General features: G+C 41.9%; 17 non-coding genes across 17 annotated transcripts; all 17 read left to right on the top strand.

Annotated features, from left to right (window-relative positions):
• The first annotated feature begins 140 nt into the window (after nt 1–140).
• Nucleotides 141–213, top strand: trnar-ucu (transfer RNA arginine (anticodon UCU)). The gene has a single exon. It is a non-coding gene; the product is annotated as a tRNA-Arg (tRNA).
• A 2,979-nt stretch (nt 214–3,192) lies between these two features.
• Nucleotides 3,193–3,265, top strand: trnar-ucu (transfer RNA arginine (anticodon UCU)). Its single transcript has one exon. It is a non-coding gene; the product is annotated as a tRNA-Arg (tRNA).
• Nucleotides 3,266–4,191: 926 nt separating this feature from the next.
• Nucleotides 4,192–4,264, top strand: trnar-ucu (transfer RNA arginine (anticodon UCU)). The gene has a single exon. It is a non-coding gene; the product is annotated as a tRNA-Arg (tRNA).
• A 276-nt stretch (nt 4,265–4,540) lies between these two features.
• Nucleotides 4,541–4,613, top strand: trnar-ucu (transfer RNA arginine (anticodon UCU)). The gene has a single exon. It is a non-coding gene; the product is annotated as a tRNA-Arg (tRNA).
• A 1,284-nt stretch (nt 4,614–5,897) lies between these two features.
• On the top strand, nt 5,898–5,970 carry trnar-ucu (transfer RNA arginine (anticodon UCU)). Its single transcript has one exon. It is a non-coding gene; the product is annotated as a tRNA-Arg (tRNA).
• A 930-nt stretch (nt 5,971–6,900) lies between these two features.
• Nucleotides 6,901–6,973, top strand: trnar-ucu (transfer RNA arginine (anticodon UCU)). The gene has a single exon. It is a non-coding gene; the product is annotated as a tRNA-Arg (tRNA).
• A 276-nt stretch (nt 6,974–7,249) lies between these two features.
• Nucleotides 7,250–7,322, top strand: trnar-ucu (transfer RNA arginine (anticodon UCU)). Its single transcript has one exon. It is a non-coding gene; the product is annotated as a tRNA-Arg (tRNA).
• A 1,648-nt stretch (nt 7,323–8,970) lies between these two features.
• On the top strand, nt 8,971–9,043 carry trnar-ucu (transfer RNA arginine (anticodon UCU)). The gene has a single exon. It is a non-coding gene; the product is annotated as a tRNA-Arg (tRNA).
• Nucleotides 9,044–9,973: 930 nt separating this feature from the next.
• Nucleotides 9,974–10,046, top strand: trnar-ucu (transfer RNA arginine (anticodon UCU)). The gene has a single exon. It is a non-coding gene; the product is annotated as a tRNA-Arg (tRNA).
• Nucleotides 10,047–10,322: 276 nt separating this feature from the next.
• Nucleotides 10,323–10,395, top strand: trnar-ucu (transfer RNA arginine (anticodon UCU)). The gene has a single exon. It is a non-coding gene; the product is annotated as a tRNA-Arg (tRNA).
• Nucleotides 10,396–11,325: 930 nt separating this feature from the next.
• trnar-ucu (transfer RNA arginine (anticodon UCU)) lies at nt 11,326–11,398 on the top strand. The gene has a single exon. It is a non-coding gene; the product is annotated as a tRNA-Arg (tRNA).
• A 932-nt stretch (nt 11,399–12,330) lies between these two features.
• Nucleotides 12,331–12,403, top strand: trnar-ucu (transfer RNA arginine (anticodon UCU)). The gene has a single exon. It is a non-coding gene; the product is annotated as a tRNA-Arg (tRNA).
• A 930-nt stretch (nt 12,404–13,333) lies between these two features.
• On the top strand, nt 13,334–13,406 carry trnar-ucu (transfer RNA arginine (anticodon UCU)). The gene has a single exon. It is a non-coding gene; the product is annotated as a tRNA-Arg (tRNA).
• A 936-nt stretch (nt 13,407–14,342) lies between these two features.
• Nucleotides 14,343–14,415, top strand: trnar-ucu (transfer RNA arginine (anticodon UCU)). Its single transcript has one exon. It is a non-coding gene; the product is annotated as a tRNA-Arg (tRNA).
• A 1,301-nt stretch (nt 14,416–15,716) lies between these two features.
• trnar-ucu (transfer RNA arginine (anticodon UCU)) lies at nt 15,717–15,789 on the top strand. Its single transcript has one exon. It is a non-coding gene; the product is annotated as a tRNA-Arg (tRNA).
• A 935-nt stretch (nt 15,790–16,724) lies between these two features.
• On the top strand, nt 16,725–16,797 carry trnar-ucu (transfer RNA arginine (anticodon UCU)). Its single transcript has one exon. It is a non-coding gene; the product is annotated as a tRNA-Arg (tRNA).
• A 1,933-nt stretch (nt 16,798–18,730) lies between these two features.
• Nucleotides 18,731–18,803, top strand: trnar-ucu (transfer RNA arginine (anticodon UCU)). Its single transcript has one exon. It is a non-coding gene; the product is annotated as a tRNA-Arg (tRNA).
• The last annotated feature ends 46 nt before the right edge of the window (nt 18,804–18,849 follow it).

Raw genomic sequence — 18,849 nt, 5'->3', positions numbered from 1 at the left:
GTGATTATTTTTTGACTGCTTCTGTCAGTTTGTACAGGTCATGCTGATTACAGAAGCGAAGCGGAAGCGTGATGTCTACTTTAACCACGTGTACGATCGGTCGAAACCACTCTCTGCTATCCAGTTCTTTTTCAGCAAGTACCCCAGTGGCCTAATGGATAAGGCACTGGCCTTCTAAGCCAGGGATTGTGGGTTCGAGTCCCATCTGGGGTGGATGCATGCAAATTCCTGTGGAGGAAGAGAGATCAGCACGTAACACAGAGTTTGATGGATTGAAGCTTTCCGATTCAATTTTTAGAAATGAAGATTTAACAGGGATAAAAAAGGAGAATTTTGTGGGCATGTCTCTGTGCCCTGCGAAATGCAATTTTTTTACAACTGCTTCTATCAGTTCGTATAGGTCATGCTGATCACACATTTCCACAGTGACTTAAGACACTGACCGCCTAATCCATTTATTGTGAGTTCAAGTATTGTTTTGGGGTACCTGAAAGTGGAGGGATGAAGTGGAAGTGTGCAGGGCAGTTAACCAAGTGATTTAGGAATCGAAACCATCCTCTGCTATCCAGTTTGCTTTTAGCAATGAAGTGCAAACAGAAGAGAAGAGCTGGGCACATAACACAGAGGTTGATGGATCGAAGCTATCCAATTCTACTTTTAGAAATGAAGTGTAAACAGGGATTTTTTTTTTAAATTGGAGAATTTCATGTGCATGTCTCTGTGCCCTCCGTGATTCTTTTTTTATTACTGCTTCTATCAATCCATATAGGTCATGCTGATCACAGAGAGACACAGTGGCTTAAGACACTGATCTCCTAATCCATGTATTGTGAATTCAAGTATTGTTTTGGGGTACCTGAAAGTGGAGTGATGAAGTAGAAGTGTGCCTGGCAGTTAACCCAGTGATTTATGGATCGAAACCATCCTCTGCTATTCAGTTTGCTTTAGCAATGAAGTGCAAACAGACATATTAAACCATAATTTCATGGGCATGTCTCAGTGCCCTCCGTGATTATTTTTTGACTGCTTCTGTCAGTTTGTACAGGTCATGCTGATTACAGAAGCGAAGCGGAAGCGCGATGTCTACTTTAACCACGTGTACGATCGGTCGAAACCACTCTCTGCTATCCAGTTCATTTTCAGCAAGTACCACAGTGGCCTAATGGATAAGGCACTGGCCTTCTAAGCCAGGGATTGTGGGTTTGAGTCCCATCTGGGGTGGATGAATGCAAATTCCTGTGGAGGAAGAGATATCAGCACGTAACACAGAGTTTGATGGATTGAAACTTTCTGATTACATTTTTAGAAATGAAGATTTAACAGGGATAAAAAAGGAGAATTTCGTGGGCATGTCTCTGTGATTATTTTTTGACTGCTTCTGTCAGTTTGTACAGGTCATGCTGATTACAGAAGCGAAGCGGAAGCGTGATGTCTACTTTAACCACGTGTACGATCGGTCGAAACCACTCTCTGCTATCCAGTTCATTTTCAGCAAGTACCCCAGTGGCCTAATGGATAAGGCACTGGCCTTCTAAGCCAGGGATTGTGGGTTTGAGTCCCATCTTGGGTGGATGAATGCAAATTCCTGTGGAGGAAGAGAGATCAGCACGTAACACAGAGTTAGATGGATTGAAGCTTTCCGATTCAATTTATAGAAATGAAGATTTAACTGGGATAAAAAAGGAGAATTTCATGGGCATGTTGCCCTGAGAAATGCATTTTTTTTACAACTGCTTCTATCAGTTCGTATAGGTCATGCTGATCACACATTTCCACAGTGACTTAAGACACTGACCGCCTAATCCATTTATTGTGAGTTCAAGTATTGTTTTGGGGTACCTGAAAGTGGAGGGATGAAGTGGAAGTGTGCAGGGCAGTTAACCAAGTGATTTAGGAATCGAAACCATCCTCTGCTATCCAGTTTGCTTTTAGCAATGAAGTGCAAACAGAAGAGAAGAGCTGGGCACATAACACAGAGGTTGATGGATCGAAGCTATCCAATTCTACTTTTAGAAATGAAGTGTAAACAGGGATTTTTTTTTTAAATTGGAGAATTTCATGTGCATGTCTCTGTGCCCTCCGTGATTCTTTTTTTATTACTGCTTCTATCAATCCATATAGGTCATGCTGATCACAGAGAGACACAGTGGCTTAAGACACTGATCTCCTAATCCATGTATTGTGAATTCAAGTATTGTTTTGGGGTACCTGAAAGTGGAGTGATGAAGTAGAAGTGTGCCTGGCAGTTAACCCAGTGATTTATGGATCGAAACCATCCTCTGCTATTCAGTTTGCTTTAGCAATGAAGTGCAAACAGACATATTAAACCATAATTTCATGGGCATGTCTCAGTGCCCTCCGTGATTATTTTTTGACTGCTTCTGTCAGTTTGTACAGGTCATGCTGATTACAGAAGCGAAGCGGAAGCGCGATGTCTACTTTAACCACGTGTACGATCGGTCGAAACCACTCTCTGCTATCCAGTTCATTTTCAGCAAGTACCACAGTGGCCTAATGGATAAGGCACTGGCCTTCTAAGCCAGGGATTGTGGGTTTGAGTCCCATCTGGGGTGGATGAATGCAAATTCCTGTGGAGGAAGAGATATCAGCACGTAACACAGAGTTTGATGGATTGAAACTTTCTGATTACATTTTTAGAAATGAAGATTTAACAGGGATAAAAAAGGAGAATTTCGTGGGCATGTCTCTGTGATTATTTTTTGACTGCTTCTGTCAGTTTGTACAGGTCATGCTGATTACAGAAGCGAAGCGGAAGCGTGATGTCTACTTTAACCACGTGTACGATCGGTCGAAACCACTCTCTGCTATCCAGTTCATTTTCAGCAAGTACCCCAGTGGCCTAATGGATAAGGCCTTCTAAGCCAGGGATTGTGGGTTCGAGTCCCATCTGGGGTGGATGAATGCAAATTCCTGTGGAGGAAGAGAGATGAGCACGTAACACAGAGTTTGATTGATTGAAGCTTTCTGATTAAATTTATAGAAATGAAGATTTAACAGGGATAAAAAAGGAGAATTTCGTGGGCATGTCTCTGTGATTATTTTTTGACTGCTTCTGTCAGTTTGTACAGGTCATGCTGATTACAGAAGCGAAGCGGAAGCGTGATGTCTACTTTAACCACGTGTACGATCGGTCGAAACCACTCTCTGCTATCCAGTTCTTTTTCAGCAAGTACCCCAGTGGCCTAATGGATAAGGCACTGGCCTTCTAAGCCAGGGATTGTGGGTTCGAGTCCCATCTTGGGTGGATGAATGCAAATTCCTGTGGCGGAAGAGAGATCAGCACGTAACACAGAGTTAGATGGATTGAAGCTTTCCGATTCAATTTATAGAAATTAAGATTTAACAGGGATAAAAAAGGAGAATTTCATGGGCATGTCTCTGTGCCCTGAGAAATGCAATTTTTTTTACAACTGCTTCTATCAGTTCGTATAGGTCATGCTGATCACACATTTCCACAGTGACTTAAGACACTGACCGCCTAATCCATTTATTGTGAGTTCAAGTATTGTTTTGGGGTACCTGAAAGTGGAGGGATGAAGTGGAAGTGTGCAGGGCAGTTAACCAAGTGGTTTAGGAATCGAAACCATCCTCTGCTATCCAGTTTGCTTTTAGCAATGAAGTGCAAACAGAAGAGAAGAGCTGGGCACATAACACAGAGGTTGATGGATCGAAGCTATCCAATTCTACTTTTAGAAATGAAGTGTAAACCAGGATTTTTTTTTTAAATTGGAGAATTTCATGTGCATGTCTCTGTGCCCTCCGTGATTCTTTTTTTATTACTGCTTCTATCAATCCATATAGGTCATGCTGATCACAGAGAGACACAGTGGCTTAAGACACTGATCTCCTAATCCATGTATTGTGAATTCAAGTATTGTTTTGGGGTACCTGAAAGTGGAGTGATGAAGTGGAAGTGTGCCTGGCAGTTAACCCAGTGATTTATGGATCGAAACCATAAAGTTTGCTTTAGCAATGAAGTGCAAACAGAAATATTAAACCAAAATTTCATGGGCATGTCTCAGTGCCCTCCGTGATTATTTTTTGACTGCTTCTGTCAGTTTGTACAGGTCATGCTGATTACAGAAGCGAAGCGGAAGCGCGATGTCTACTTTAACCACGTGTACGATCGGTCGAAACCACTCTCTGCTATCCAGTTCATTTTCAGCAAGTACCCCAGTGGCCTAATGGATAAGGCACTGGCCTTCTAAGCCAGGGATTGTGGGTTCGAGTCCCATCTGGGGTGGATGAATGCAAATTCCTTTGGAGGAAGAGAGATCAGCACGTAACACAGAGTTTGATGGATTGAAGCTTTCTGATTAAATTTTTAGAAATGAAGATTTAACAGGGATAAAAAAGGAGAATTTCGTGGGCATGTCTCTGTGATTATTTTTTGACTGCTTCTGTCAGTTTGTACAGGTCATGCTGATTACAGAAGCGAAGCGGAAGCGTGATGTCTACTTTAACCACGTGTACGATCGGTCGAAACCACTCTCTGCTATCCAGTTCATTTTCAGCAAGTACCCCAGTGGCCTAATGGATAAGGCACTGGCCTTCTAAGCCAGGGATTGTGGGTTCGAGTCCCATCTGGGGTGGATGCATGCAAATTCCTGTGGAGGAAGAGAGATCAGCACGTAACACGGAGTTTGATGGATTGAAGCTTTCCGATTCAATTTTTAGAAATGAAGATTTAACAGGGATAAAAAAGGAGAATTTTGTGGGCATGTCTCTGTGCCCTGCGAAATGCAATTTTTTTACAACTGCTTCTATCAGTTCGTATAGGTCATGCTGATCACACATTTCCACAGTGACTTAAGACACTGACCGCCTAATCCATTTATTGTGAGTTCAAGTATTGTTTTGGGGTACCTGAAAGTGGAGGGATGAAGTGGAAGTGTGCAGGGCAGTTAACCAAGTGATTTAGGAATCGAAACCATCCTCTGCTATCCAGTTTGCTTTTAGCAATGAAGTGCAAACAGAAGAGAAGAGCTGGGCACATAACACAGAGGTTGATGGATCGAAGCTATCCAATTCTACTTTTAGAAATGAAGTGTAAACAGGGATTTTTTTTTTAAATTGGAGAATTTCATGTGCATGTCTCTGTGCCCTCCGTGATTCTTTTTTTATTACTGCTTCTATCAATCCATATAGGTCATGCTGATCACAGAGAGACACAGTGGCTTAAGACACTGATCTCCTAATCCATGTATTGTGAATTCAAGTATTGTTTTGGGGTACCTGAAAGTGGAGTGATGAAGTAGAAGTGTGCCTGGCAGTTAACCCAGTGATTTATGGATCGAAACCATCCTCTGCTATTCAGTTTGCTTTAGCAATGAAGTGCAAACAGACATATTAAACCATAATTTCATGGGCATGTCTCAGTGCCCTCCGTGATTATTTTTTGACTGCTTCTGTCAGTTTGTACAGGTCATGCTGATTACAGAAGCGAAGCGGAAGCGCGATGTCTACTTTAACCACGTGTACGATCGGTCGAAACCACTCTCTGCTATCCAGTTCATTTTCAGCAAGTACCACAGTGGCCTAATGGATAAGGCACTGGCCTTCTAAGCCAGGGATTGTGGGTTTGAGTCCCATCTGGGGTGGATGAATGCAAATTCCTGTGGAGGAAGAGATATCAGCACGTAACACAGAGTTTGATGGATTGAAACTTTCTGATTACATTTTTAGAAATGAAGATTTAACAGGGATAAAAAAGGAGAATTTCGTGGGCATGTCTCTGTGATTATTTTTTGACTGCTTCTGTCAGTTTGTACAGGTCATGCTGATTACAGAAGCGAAGCGGAAGCGTGATGTCTACTTTAACCACGTGTACGATCGGTCGAAACCACTCTCTGCTATCCAGTTCATTTTCAGCAAGTACCCCAGTGGCCTAATGGATAAGGCACTGGCCTTCTAAGCCAGGGATTGTGGGTTCGAGTCCCATCTTGGGTGGATGAATGCAAATTCCTGTGGAGGAAGAGAGATCAGCACGTAACACAGAGTTAGATGGATTGAAGCTTTCCGATTCAATTTATAGAAATGAAGATTTAACTGGGATAAAAAAGGAGAATTTCATGGGCATGTTGCCCTGAGAAATGCATTTTTTTTACAACTGCTTCTATCAGTTCGTATAGGTCATGCTGATCACACATTTCCACAGTGACTTAAGACACTGACCGCCTAATCCATTTATTGTGAGTTCAAGTATTGTTTTGGGGTACCTGAAAGTGGAGGGATGAAGTGGAAGTGTGCAGGGCAGTTAACCAAGTGGTTTAGGAATCGAAACCATCCTCTGCTATCCAGTTTGCTTTTAGCAATGAAGTGCAAACAGAAGAGAAGAGCTGGGCACATAACACAGAGGTTGATGGATCGAAGCTATCCAATTCTAATTTTAGAAATGAAGTGTAAACAGGGATTTTTTTTTTAAATTGGAGAATTTCATGTGCATGTCTCTGTGCCCTCCGTGATTCTTTTTTTATTACTGCTTCTATCAATCCATATAGGTCATGCTGATCACAGAGAGACACAGTGGCTTAAGACACTGATCTCCTAATCCATGTATTGTGAATTCAAGTATTGTTTTGGGGTACCTGAAAGTGGAGTGATGAAGTAGAAGTGTGCCTGGCAGTTAACCCAGTGATGTATGGATCGAAACCATCCTCTGCTATTCAGTTTGCTTTAGCAATGAAGTGCAAACAGACATATTAAACCATAATTTCATGGGCATGTCTCAGTGCCCTCCGTGATTATTTTTTGACTGCTTCTGTCAGTTTGTACAGGTCATGCTGATTACAGAAGCGAAGCGGAAGCGCGATGTCTACTTTAACCACGTGTACGATCGGTCGAAACCACTCTCTGCTATCCAGTTCATTTTCAGCAAGTACCCCAGTGGCCTAATGGATAAGGCACTGGCCTTCTAAGCCAGGGATTGTGGGTTTGAGTCCCATCTGGGGTGGATGAATGCAAATTCCTGTGGAGGAAGAGAGATCAGCACGTAACACAGAGTTTGATGGATTGAAGCTTTCTGATTAAATTTTTAGAAATGAAGATTTAACAGGGATAAAAAAGGAGAATTTCGTGGGCATGTCTCTGTGATTATTTTTTGACTGCTTCTGTTAGTTTGTACAGGTCATGCTGATTACAGAAGCGAAGCGGAAGCGTGATGTCTACTTTAACCACGTGTACGATCGGTCGAAACCACTCTCTACTATCCAGTTCATTTTCAGCAAATACCCCAGTGGCCTAATGGATAAGGCACTGGCCTTCTAAGCCAGGGATTGTGGGTTCGAGTCCCATCTGGGGTGGATGAATGCAAATTCCTGTGGAGGAAGAGAGATCAGCACGTACCACAGAGTTTGATGGATTGAAGCTTTCTGATTACATTTTTAGAAATGAAGATTTAACAGGGATAAAAAAGGAGAATTTCGTGGGCATGTCTCTGTGCCCTGCGAAATGCAATTTTTTTACAACTGCTTCTATCAGTTCGTATAGGTCATGCTGATCACACATTTCCACAGTGACTTAAGACACTGACCGCCTAATCCATTTATTGTGAGTTCAAGTATTGTTTTAGGGTACCTGAAAGTGGAGGGATGAAGTGGAAGTGTGCAGTTAACCAAGTGATTTAGGAATCGAAACCATCCTCTGCTATCCAGTTTGCTTTTAGCAATGAAGTGCAAACAGAAGAGAAGAGCTGGGCACATAACACAGAGGTTGATGGATCGAAGCTATCCAATTCTACTTTTAGAAATGAAGTGTAAACAGGGATTTTTTTTTTAAATTGGAGAATTTCATGTGCATGTCTCTGTGCCCTCCGTGATTCTTTTTTTATTACTGCTTCTATCAATCCATATAGGTCATGCTGATCACAGAGAGACACAGTGGCTTAAGACACTGATCTCCTAATCCATTTATTGTGAGTTCAAGTATTGTTTTGGGGTACCTGAAAGTGGAGGGATGAAGTGGAAGTGTGCAGGGCAGTTAACCAAGTGATTTAGGAATCGAAACCATCCTCTGCTATCCAGTTTGCTTTTAGCAATGAAGTGCAAACAGAAGAGAAGAGCTGGGCACATAACACAGAGGTTGATGGATCGAAGCTATCCAATTCTACTTTTAGAAATGAAGTGTAAACAGGGATTTTTTTTTTAAATTGGAGAATTTCATGTGCATGTCTCTGTGCCCTCCGTGATTCTTTTTTTATTACTGCTTCTATCAATCCATATAGGTCATGCTGATCACAGAGAGACACAGTGGCTTAAGACACTGATCTCCTAATCCATGTATTGTGAATTCAAGTATTGTTTTGGGGTACCTGAAAGTGGAGTGATGAAGTAGAAGTGTGCCTGGCAGTTAACCCAGTGATTTATGGATCGAAACCATCCTCTGCTATTCAGTTTGCTTTAGCAATGAAGTGCAAACAGACATATTAAACCATAATTTCATGGGCATGTCTCAGTGCCCTCCGTGATTATTTTTTGACTGCTTCTGTCAGTTTGTACAGGTCATGCTGATTACAGAAGCGAAGCGGAAGCGCGATGTCTACTTTAACCACGTGTACGATCGGTCGAAACCACTCTCTGCTATCCAGTTCATTTTCAGCAAGTACCACAGTGGCCTAATGGATAAGGCACTGGCCTTCTAAGCCAGGGATTGTGGGTTTGAGTCCCATCTGGGGTGGATGAATGCAAATTCCTGTGGAGGAAGAGATATCAGCACGTAACACAGAGTTTGATGGATTGAAACTTTCTGATTACATTTTTAGAAATGAAGATTTAACAGGGATAAAAAAGGAGAATTTCGTGGGCATGTCTCTGTGATTATTTTTTGACTGCTTCTGTCAGTTTGTACAGGTCATGCTGATTACAGAAGCGAAGCGGAAGCGTGATGTCTACTTTAACCACGTGTACGATCGGTCGAAACCACTCTCTGCTATCCAGTTCATTTTCAGCAAGTACCCCAGTGGCCTAATGGATAAGGCACTGGCCTTCTAAGCCAGGGATTGTGGGTTCGAGTCCCATCTTGGGTGGATGAATGCAAATTCCTGTGGAGGAAGAGAGATCAGCACGTAACACAGAGTTAGATGGATTGAAGCTTTCCGATTCAATTTATAGAAATGAAGATTTAACTGGGATAAAAAAGGAGAATTTCATGGGCATGTTGCCCTGAGAAATGCATTTTTTTTACAACTGCTTCTATCAGTTCGTATAGGTCATGCTGATCACACATTTCCACAGTGACTTAAGACACTGACCGCCTAATCCATTTATTGTGAGTTCAAGTATTGTTTTGGGGTACCTGAAAGTGGAGGGATGAAGTGGAAGTGTGCAGGGCAGTTAACCAAGTGGTTTAGGAATCGAAACCATCCTCTGCTATCCAGTTTGCTTTTAGCAATGAAGTGCAAACAGAAGAGAAGAGCTGGGCACATAACACAGAGGTTGATGGATCGAAGCTATCCAATTCTAATTTTAGAAATGAAGTGTAAACAGGGATTTTTTTTTTAAATTGGAGAATTTCATGTGCATGTCTCTGTGCCCTCCGTGATTCTTTTTTTATTACTGCTTCTATCAATCCATATAGGTCATGCTGATCACAGAGAGACACAGTGGCTTAAGACACTGATCTCCTAATCCATGTATTGTGAATTCAAGTATTGTTTTGGGGTACCTGAAAGTGGAGTGATGAAGTAGAAGTGTGCCTGGCAGTTAACCCAGTGATGTATGGATCGAAACCATCCTCTGCTATTCAGTTTGCTTTAGCAATGAAGTGCAAACAGACATATTAAACCATAATTTCATGGGCATGTCTCAGTGCCCTCCGTGATTATTTTTTGACTGCTTCTGTCAGTTTGTACAGGTCATGCTGATTACAGAAGCGAAGCGGAAGCGCGATGTCTACTTTAACCACGTGTACGATCGGTCGAAACCACTCTCTGCTATCCAGTTCATTTTCAGCAAGTACCCCAGTGGCCTAATGGATAAGGCACTGGCCTTCTAAGCCAGGGATTGTGGGTTTGAGTCCCATCTGGGGTGGATGAATGCAAATTCCTGTGGAGGAAGAGAGATCAGCACGTAACACAGAGTTTGATGGATTGAAGCTTTCTGATTAAATTTTTAGAAATGAAGATTTAACAGGGATAAAAAAGGAGAATTTCGTGGGCATGTCTCTGTGATTATTTTTTGACTGCTTCTGTTAGTTTGTACAGGTCATGCTGATTACAGAAGCGAAGCGGAAGCGTGATGTCTACTTTAACCACGTGTACGATCGGTCGAAACCACTCTCTACTATCCAGTTCATTTTCAGCAAATACCCCAGTGGCCTAATGGATAAGGCACTGGCCTTCTAAGCCAGGGATTGTGGGTTCGAGTCCCATCTGGGGTGGATGAATGCAAATTCCTGTGGAGGAAGAGAGATCAGCACGTACCACAGAGTTTGATGGATTGAAGCTTTCTGATTACATTTTTAGAAATGAAGATTTAACAGGGATAAAAAAGGAGAATTTCGTGGGCATGTCTCTGTGCCCTGCGAAATGCAATTTTTTTACAACTGCTTCTATCAGTTCGTATAGGTCATGCTGATCACACATTTCCACAGTGACTTAAGACACTGACCGCCTAATCCATTTATTGTGAGTTCAAGTATTGTTTTAGGGTACCTGAAAGTGGAGGGATGAAGTGGAAGTGTGCAGTTAACCAAGTGATTTAGGAATCGAAACCATCCTCTGCTATCCAGTTTGCTTTTAGCAATGAAGTGCAAACAGAAGAGAAGAGCTGGGCACATAACACAGAGGTTGATGGATCGAAGCTATCCAATTCTACTTTTAGAAATGAAGTGTAAACAGGGATTTTTTTTTTAAATTGGAGAATTTCATGTGCATGTCTCTGTGCCCTCCGTGATTCTTTTTTTATTACTGCTTCTATCAATCCATATAGGTCATGCTGATCACAGAGAGACACAGTGGCTTAAGACACTGATCTCCTAATCCATGTATTGTGAATTCAAGTATTGTTTTGGGGTACCTGAAAGTGGAGTGATGAAGTGGAAGTGTGCCTGGCAGTTAACCCAGTGATTTATGGATCGAAACCATCCTCTGCTATTCAGTTTGCTTTAGCAATGAAGTGCAAACAGAAATATTAAACCAAAATTTCATGGGCATGTCTCAGTGCCCTCCGTGATTATTTTTTGACTGCTTCTGTCAGTTTGTACAGGTCATGCTGATTACAGAAGCGAAGCGGAAGCGCGATGTCTACTTTAACCACGTGTACGATCGGTCGAAACCACTCTCTGCTATCCAGTTCATTTTCAGCAAGTACCCCAGTGGCCTAATGGATAAGGCACTGGCCTTCTAAGCCAGGGATTGTGGGTTCGAGTCCCATCTGGGGTGGATGAATGCAAATTCCTTTGGAGGAAGAGAGATCAGCATGTAACACAGAGTTTGATTGGTTGAAGCTTTCTGATTCAATTTATAGAAATGAAGATTTAACAGGGATAAAAAAGGAGAATTTCGTGGGCATGTCTCTGTGCCCTGCGAAATGCAATTTTTTTTACAACTGCTTCTATCAGTTCGTATAGGTCATGCTGATCACACATTTCCACAGTGACTTAAGACACTGACCGCCTAATCCATTTATTGTGAGTTCAAGTATTGTTTTAGGGTACCTGAAAGTGGAGGGATGAAGTGGAAGTGTGCAGTTAACCAAGTGATTTAGGAATCGAAACCATCCTCTGCTATCCAGTTTGCTTTTAGCAATGAAGTGCAAACAGAAGAGAAGAGCTGGGCACATAACACAGAGGTTGATGGATCGAAGCTATCCAATTCTACTTTTAGAAATGAAGTGTAAACAGGGATTTTTTTTTTTTAATTGGAGAATTTCATGTGCATGTCTCTGTGCCCTCCGTGATTATTTTTTTATTACTGCTTCTATCAATCCATATAGGTCATGCTGATCACAGAGAGACACAGTGGCTTAAGACACTGATCTCCTAATCCATGTATTGTGAATTCAAGTATTGTTTTGGGGTACCTGAAAGTGGAGTGATGAAGTGGAAGTGTGCCTGGCAGTTAACCCAGTGATTTATGGATCGAAACCATCCTCTGCTATTCAGTTTGCTTTAGCAATGAAGTGCAAACAGAAATATTAAACCATAATTTCATGGGCATGTCTCAGTGCCCTCCGTGATTATTTTTTGACTGCTTCTGTCAGTTTGTACAGGTCATGCTGATTACAGAAGCGAAGCGGAAGCGTGATGTCTACTTTAACCACGTGTACGATCGGTCGAAACCACTCTCTGCTATCCAGTTCATTTTCAGCAAGTACCCCAGTGGCCTAATGGATAAGGCACTGGCCTTCTAAGCCAGGGATTGTGGGTTCGAGTCCCATCTGGGGTGGATGAATGCAAATTCCTGTGGAGTAAGAGAGATCAGCACGTAACACAGAGTTAGATGGATTGAAGTTTTCCGATTCAATTTATAGAAATGAAGATTTAACAGGGATAAAAAAGGAGAATTTCGTGGGCATGTCTCTGTGCCCTGCGAAATGCAATTTCTTTACAACTGCTTCTATCAGTTCGTATAGGTAATGCTGATCACACATTTCCACAGTGACTTAAGACACTGACCGCCTAATCCATTTATTGTGAGTTCAAGTATTGTTTTAGGGTACCTGAAAGTGGAGGGATGAAGTGGAAGTGTGCAGTTAACCAAGTGATTTAGGAATCGAAACCATCCTCTGCTATCCAGTTTGCTTTTAGCAATGAAGTGCAAACAGAAGAGAAGAGCTGGGCACATAACACAGAGGTTGATGGATCGAAGCTATCCAATTCTACTTTTAGAAATGAAGTGTAAACAGGGATTTTTTTTTTAAATTGGAGAATTTCATGTGCATGTCTCTGTGCCCTCCGTGATTCTTTTTTTATTACTGCTTCTATCAATCCATATAGGTCATGCTGATCACAGAGAGACACAGTGGCTTAAGACACTGATCTCCTAATCCATGTATTGTGAATTCAAGTATTGTTTTGGGGTACCTGAAAGTGGAGTGATGAAGTGGAAGTGTGCCTGGCAGTTAACCCAGTGATTTATGGATCGAAACCATCCTCTGCTATTCAGTTTGCTTTAGCAATGAAGTGCAAACAGAAATATTAAACCATAATTTCATGGGCATGTCTCAGTGCCCTCCGTGATTATTTTTTGACTGCTTCTGTCAGTTTGTACAGGTCATGCTGATTACAGAAGCGAAGCGGAAGCGTGATGTCTACTTTAACCACGTGTACGATCGGTCGAAACCACTCTCTGCTATCCAGTTCATTTTCAGCAAGTACCCCAGTGGCCTAATGGATAAGGCACTGGCCTTCTAAGCCAGGGATTGTGGGTTCGAGTCCCATCTGGGGTGGATGAATGCAAATTCCTGTGGAGTAAGAGAGATCAGCACGTAACACAGAGTTAGATGGATTGAAGCTTTCCGATTCAATTTATAGAAATGAAGATTTAACAGGGATAAAAAAGGAGAATTTCGTGGGCATGTCTCTGTGCCCTGCGAAATGCAAGTTCTTTACAACTGCTTCTATCAGTTCGTATAGGTAATGCTGATCACACATTTCCACAGTGACTTAAGACACTGACCGCCTAATCCATTTATTGTGAGTTCAAGTATTGTTTTGGGGTACCTGAAAGTGGAGGGATGAAGTGGAAGTGTGCAGGGCAGTTAACCAAGTGGTTTAGGAATCGAAACCATCCTCTGCTATCCAGTTTGCTTTTAGCAATGAAGTGCAAACAGAAGAGAAGAGCTGGGCACATAACACAGAGGTTGATGGATCGAAGCTATCCAATTCTACTTTTAGAAATGAAGTGTAAACAGGGATTTTTTTTTTTTAATTGGAGAATTTCATGTGCATGTCTCTGTGCCCTCCGTGATTATTTTTTTATTACTGCTTCTATCAATCCATATAGGTCATGCTGATCACAGAGAGACACAGTGGCTTAAGACACTGATCTCCTAATCCATGTATTGTGAATTCAAGTATTGTTTTGGGGTACCTGAAAGTGGAGTGATGAAGTGGAAGTGTGCCTGGCAGTTAACCCAGTGATTTATGGATCGAAACCATCCTCTGCTATTCAGTTTGCTTTAGCAATGAAGTGCAAACAGAAATATTAAACCATAATTTCATGGGCATGTCTCAGTGCCCTCCGTGATTATTTTTTGACTGCTTCTGTCAGTTTGTACAGGTCATGCTGATTACAGAAGCGAAGCGGAAGCGTGATGTCTACTTTAACCACGTGTACGATCGGTCGAAACCACTCTCTGCTATCCAGTTCATTTTCAGCAAGTACCCCAGTGGCCTAATGGATAAGGCACTGGCCTTCTAAGCCAGGGATTGTGGGTTCGAGTCCCATCTGGGGTGGATGAATGCAAATTCCTGTGGAGTAAGAGAGATCAGCACGTAACACAGAGTTAGATGGATTGAAGTTTTCCGATTCAATTTATAGAAATGAAGATTTAACAGGGATAAAAAAGGAGAATTTCGTGGGCATGTCTCTGTGCCCTGCGAAATGCAATTTCTTTACAACTGCTTCTATCAGTTCGTATAGGTAATGCTGATCACACATTTCCACAGTGACTTAAGACACTGACCGCCTAATCCATTTATTGTGAGTTCAAGTATTGTTTTGGGGTACCTGAAAGTGGAGGGATGAAGTGGAAGTGTGCAGGGCAGTTAACCAAGTGGTTTAGGAATCGAAACCATCCTCTGCTATCCAGTTTGCTTTTAGCAATGAAGTGCAAACAGAAGAGAAGAGCTGGGCACATAACACAGAGGTTGATGGATCGAAGCTATCCAATTCTACTTTTAGAAATGAAGTGTAAACAGGGATTTTTTTTTTAAATTGGAGAATTTCATGTGCATGTCTCTGTGCCCTCCGTGATTCTTTTTTTATTACTGCTTCTATCAATCCATATAGGTCATGCTGATCACAGAGAGACACAGTGGCTTAAGACACTGACCGCCTAATCCATTTATTGTGAGTTCAAGTATTGTTTTAGGGTACCTGAAAGTGGAGGGATGAAGTGGAAGTGTGCAGTTAACCAAGTGATTTAGGAATCGAAACCATCCTCTGCTATCCAGTTTGCTTTTAGCAATGAAGTGCAAACAGAAGAGAAGAGCTGGGCACATAACACAGAGGTTGATGGATCGAAGCTATCCAATTCTACTTTTAGAAATGAAGTGTAAACAGGGATTTTTTTTTTTAAATTGGAGAATTTCATGTGCATGTCTCTGTGCCCTCCGTGATTATTTTTTTTATTACTGCTTCTATCAATCCATATAGGTCATGCTGATCACAGAGAGACACAGTGGCTTAAGACACTGATCTCCTAATCCATGTATTGTGAATTCAAGTATTGTTTTGGGGTACCTGAAAGTGGAGTGATGAAGTGGAAGTGTGCCTGGCAGTTAACCCAGTGATTTATGGATCGAAACCATTCTCTGCTATTCAGTTTGCTTTAGCAATGAAGTGCAAACAGAAATATTAAACCATAATTTCATGGGCATGTCTCAGTGCCCTCCGTGATTATTTTTTGACTGCTTCTGTCAGTTTGTACAGGTCATGCTGATTACAGAAGCGAAGCGGAAGCGTGATGTCTACTTTAACCACGTGTACGATCGGTCGAAACCACTCTCTGCTATCCAGTTCTTTTTCAGCAAGTACCCCAGTGGCCTAATGGATAAGGCACTGGCCTTCTAAGCCAGGGATTGTGGGTTCGAGTCCCATCTGGGGTGGATGAATGCAAATTCCTTTGGAGGAAGAGAGATCAGCACGTAACACAGAGTTTGATGGATTGAAACTTTCTGATTCAATTTATAGAAATGAAGATTTAACAGGGATAAAAAAGGAGAATTTCGTGGGCATGTCTCTGTGCCCTGCGAAATGCAATTTCTTTACAACTGCTTCTATCAGTTCGTATAGGTCATGCTGATCACACATTTCCACAGTGACTTAAGACACTGACCGCCTAATCCATTTATTGTGAGTTCAAGTATTGTTTTGGGGTACCTGAAAGTGGAGGGATGAAGTGGAAGTGTGCAGGGCAGTTAACCAAGTGGTTTAGGAATCGAAACCATCCTCTGCTATCCAGTTTGCTTTTAGCAATGAAGTGCAAACAGAAGAGAAGAGCTGGGCACATAACACAGAGGTTGATGGATCGAAGCTATCCAATTCTACTTTTAGAAATGAAGTGTAAACAGGGATTTTTTTTTTAAATTGGAGAATTTCATGTGCATGTCTCTGTGCCCTCCGTGATTCTTTTTTTATTACTGCTTCTATCAATCCATATAGGTCATGCTGATCACAGAGAGACACAGTGGCTTAAGACACTGATCTCCTAATCCATGTATTGTGAATTCAAGTATTGTTTTGGGGTACCTGAAAGTGGAGTGATGAAGTGGAAGTGTGCCTGGCAGTTAACCCAGTGATTTATGGATCGAAACCATTCTCTGCTATTCAGTTTGCTTTAGCAATGAAGTGCAAACAGAAATATTAAACCATAATTTCATGGGCATGTCTCAGTGCCCTCCGTGATTATTTTTTGACTGCTTCTGTCAGTTTGTACAGGTCATGCTGATTACAGAAGCGAAGCGGAAGCGTGATGTCTACTTTAACCACTTGTACGATCGGTCGAAACCACTCTCTGCTATCCAGTTCTTTTTCAGCAAGTACCCCAGTGGCCTAATGGATAAGGCACTGGCCTTCTAAGCCAGGGATTGTGGGTTCGAGTCCCATCTGGGGTGGATGAATGCAAATTCCTGTGGAGGAAGAGAGATCAGCACGTAACACAGAGTTAGATGGATTGAAGCTTTCCGATTCAATTTATAGAAATGAAGATTTAACAGGGATAAAAAAGGAGAATTTCGTGGGCAGGTCTCTGTGCCCTGAGAAATGCAATTTTTTTTACAACTGCTTCTATCAGTTCGTATAGGTAATGCTGATCACACATTTCCACAGTGACTTAAGACACTGACCGCCTAATCCATTTATTGTGAGTTCAAGTATTGTTTTAGGGTACCTGAAAGTGGAGGGATGAAGTGGAAGTGTGCAGTTAACCAAGTGATTTAGGAATCGAAACCATCCTCTGCTATCCAGTTTGCTTTTAGCAATGAAGTGCAAACAGAAGAGAAGAGCTGGGCACATAACACAGAGGTTGATGGATCGAAGCTATCCAATTCTACTTTTAGAAATGAAGTGTAAACAGGGATTTTTTTTTAAATTGGAGAATTTCATGTGCATGTCTCTGTGCCCTCCGTGATTCTTTTTTTATTACTGCTTCTATCAATCCATATAGGTCATGCTGATCACAGAGAGACACAGTGGCTTAAGACACTGATCTCCTAATCCATGTATTGTGAATTCAAGTATTGTTTTGGGGTACCTGAAAGTGGAGTGATGAAGTGGAAGTGTGCCTGGCAGTTAACCCAGTGATTTATGGATCGAAACCATCCTCTGCTATTCAGTTTGCTTTAGCAATGAAGTGCAAACAGAAATATTAAACCAAAATTTCATGGGCATGTCTCAGTGCCCTCCGTGATTATTTTTTGACTGCTTCTGTCAGTTTGTACAGGTCATGCTGATTACAGAAGCGAAGCGGAAGCGCGATGTCTACTTTAACCACGTGTACGATCGGTCGAAACCACTCTCTGCTATCCAGTTCATTTTCAGCAAGTACCCCAGTGGCCTGATGGATAAGGCACTGGCCTTCTAAGCCAGGGATTGTGGGCTCGAGTCCCATCTGGGGTGGATGAATGCAAATTCCTTTGGAGGAAGAGAGATCAGCACGTAACACAGAGTTTGATTGGTTGATTTTTCTGATTCAATTTATAGAAATGAAGATTTAACAGGGATAAAAAAGGAGAATTTCGTGGTCATGTCTCTGTGCCCTGCGAAATGCAATTTTTTTACAACTGCTTCTATCAGTTCGTATAGGTCATGCTGATCACACATTTCCACAGTGACTTAAGACACTGACCGCCTAATCCATTTATTGTGAGTTAAAGTATTGTTTTAGGGTACCTGAAAGTGGAGGGATGAAGTGGAAGTGTGCAGTTAACCAAGTGATTTAGGAATCGAAACCATCCTCTGCTATCCAGTTTGCTTTTAGCAATGAAGTGCAAACAGAAGAGAAGAGCTGGGCACATAAAACAGAGGTTGATGGATCGAAGCTATCCAATTCTACTTTTAGAAATGAAGTGTAAACAGGGATTTTTTTTTTTTAATTGGAGAATTTCATGTGCATGTCTCTGTGCCCTCCGTGATTCTTTTTTTATTACTGCTTCTATCAATCCATATAGGTCATGCTGATCACAGAGAGACACAGTGGCTTAAGACACTGATCTCCTAATCCATGTATTGTGAATTCAAGTATTGTTTTGGGGTACCTGAAAGTGGAGTGATGAAGTGGAAGTGTGCCTGGCAGTTAACCCAGTGATTTATGGATCGAAACCATCCTCTGCTATTCAGTTTGCTTTAGCAATGAAGTGCAAACAGAAATATTAAACCATAATTTCATGGGCATGTCTCAGTGCCCTCCGTGATTATTTTTTGACTGCTTCTGTCAGTTTGTACAGGTCATGCTGATTACAGAAGCGAAGCGGAAGCGTGATGTCTACTTTAACCACGTGTACGATCGGTCGAAACCACTCTCTGCTATCCAGTTCATTTTCAGCAAGTACCCCAGTGGCCTAATGGATAAGGCACTGGCCTTCTAAGCCAGGGATTGTGGGTTCGAGTCCCATCTGGGGTGGATGAATGCAAATTCCTGTGGAGTAAGAGAGATCAGCACGTAACAC

Source organism: Oncorhynchus mykiss, chromosome 21 (genome assembly GCF_057628025.1).
Source record: "Oncorhynchus mykiss isolate SJ-2025 chromosome 21, ASM5762802v1, whole genome shotgun sequence".
NCBI classification, from domain to species: domain Eukaryota; kingdom Metazoa; phylum Chordata; class Actinopteri; order Salmoniformes; family Salmonidae; genus Oncorhynchus; species Oncorhynchus mykiss.
This window is presented reverse-complemented; position numbering and strand designations above follow the sequence as displayed.